A 2,500-nucleotide genomic window follows, 5' to 3' on the forward strand; every position below is an offset into this window, starting at 1 on the left:
GATTGGCTGGTCTTTAAATAGCCCTCTCTTTGCAGCAGACTTCGCTTACGGCCATACCAACCTGAGGGCGCTAGAGAGCTACAGGAAGTGTTGGCTGCAGTTTGGAGAGGAAGGCTCTCCTCCATTTTGATTTTTCTGTTAGTGTTTGTTTTGTGAGTTATTTTTGGACTTTTAGTTTATTTTTTGTGAGGTTTTTTAGTTTTAAACCACCTAACAGCAGCATCTTGCTGGCTGGAGGGTGGTTAATTTTTTGTTTGTGTTTTTTTTACAATGGATGGATTATTGGCAAACGACTTTGGACTGGCTGGAGAGACACGCATGGCAAACGACACTGGATTGGCTGGAGAGACACGTAAGGCAAACGACACTGGACTGGCTGGAGAGACACACATGGCAAATGACACTGGATTGGCTGGAGAGAGACGCATGGCAAACGACACTGGACTGGCTGGAGAGACACGCATGGCAAACGACACTGGATTGGCTGGAGAGACACGTAAGGCAAACGACACTGGACTGGCTGGAGAGACACGCATGGCAAACGACCCTGGACTGGAGTATCGACAACGAGCAGGACACGGTAAAAAACAAGATGCAAGAGATAAATTTGGTGAAAGGAAATACTTAAAGGAGGCAACTGTGATTGTGAATGTGGAGAACGTAAATGAGGTGAGAGCTGTGGATATTATTAAAGCGGTGACGGACAAATGTGGATATGGGAAAATCTTAGCGCTAAGGCCAAGACAAGGAAAGGAATATGAACTGACAATGGAAAGAGAAGAAACATGTGATGAACTGACTGAGGGATTGTTAATTAAAGGAGTGAACTGTGAAATAAAGAAACTGCAAAATAGAGATTATGTTGTTTCCTTCATGCACCTGCCCGTCTACCTTGATGATAAAGACATTTTTAGAAAATTGGAGGGATGGGGAGTTAATCCCATATCAAAATTAAAAAGAAGATGCTACCCGGGCACTGAAATAGAGGATGGAACAAGGTTTTTAAAAGTGCGATTCCCCAAGGAGGTGGCATCATTGCCCTACAGCACAAAGCTGGAAACAGCAGAAGGGCCGCAGTACTTTAGGGTGATGCACAGCCACCAGGTGAAGACCTGTAAGCTGTGCATGAGCCCAGATCATCTGCTTAAGGAATGCCCTGAATTTAAGTGTCACAAGTGCGAGGAAAGGGGACATTTCGCAAGGGATTGCAACGCGGTCAGATGCCCGGAGTGTCAAAAGATTTTAAATAAGTGTGAGTGTTGGATGGAGGGAGAGGAAGGAGGTCTGGAACATCGGGTGGATGGACAGGTGCATGAAGGAAACACTGAAGAGGAAGGAGATATTGATGAAAGACAAGGGGATGAAGGATTACCACAGAAGGAAACAGAAGGAGGAACAGACAACCAAGAGAAAGAAGAAGAAGGAAAAAGCAATGATATGGATGAGGAACAAACAGTAGAACAGAATACTCAGTGGACAGAAATGGAAATATCGGACAGTTTTAAAAATCTTTTGGATAATGTGGAGAGTGATGGACAAGGAATGCATGATCAAAACAAAGAAATGGGCAGCGAAGAAGAAACAAGGATGGACAACATGGGAAAAGACAGAGGGGAGAGAGGACAAAGTAGAAGGAGAACATTAAAGGTAAAACCAAATGTGGAAAATGTAAGGAAAAAATTAATGACAAGGGGCCGAGTAAAAAGTGTAAACAGATATGAAGTGTTAAGAGTGCTGGAGGGAGAAGATAAAGAATAATGTTTTTTAGGTATTTATTTTTATTTCTTTTAATGGTTTTAAGTTGTGTTACTTTTAATGCACGGGGACTAATGGACATGGGTAAATTTGAAAAGGTGAAAGAAATGTGTAAAAGAGAGGATGTGATTTTATTACAAGAAACTAACTGGAGGGAAGAGTACATGACTGAAATAAGGAAAAGGTGGAGTGGAGAGATTTTTTATAACAATGGTGATGGGAGGCTGGGAAGAGGAGTTGCGATTTTAATAAAAGAAAACTGTGGGGTATCATGTAAAACAATATATAATGACGTAGATGGGAAATGTATTGCGGTTGAAATGGAGTATGAGGAGAAAAAAGTTATTGTAGTTAATTTTCATGCACCGATTGTAGAGAATGAAAAGAAGGAATATTTTAATGTATTAAGAGATTTTTTAAAAAAGCATAAAGAAGTTATTATGATGGGTAAAAAAAAAAAAAAAAAAAAAGGCTATGCCCGATCTCGTCTGATCTCGGAAGCTAAGCAGGTTTGGGCCTGGTTAGTACTTGGATGGGAGACCGCCTGGGAATACCAGGTGCTGTAAGCTTTTTGGAAATTTTTCACTTAGTATATAATAATTTTGCCAAAAAATAGAGTCAATGCCCGATCTCTGAATCTTAGCAGGTTTGGGACTGGTTAGTACATGGATGGGAGACTGCCTGTTAATACCAGGTGCTGTAAGCTTTTTGGAAAATTTCACGAATTATATAATAATCTTTCATT

The sequence above is a fragment of the Carassius gibelio genome, chromosome A13, assembly GCF_023724105.1.
Source record: "Carassius gibelio isolate Cgi1373 ecotype wild population from Czech Republic chromosome A13, carGib1.2-hapl.c, whole genome shotgun sequence".
Lineage (NCBI taxonomy): Eukaryota > Metazoa > Chordata > Actinopteri > Cypriniformes > Cyprinidae > Carassius > Carassius gibelio.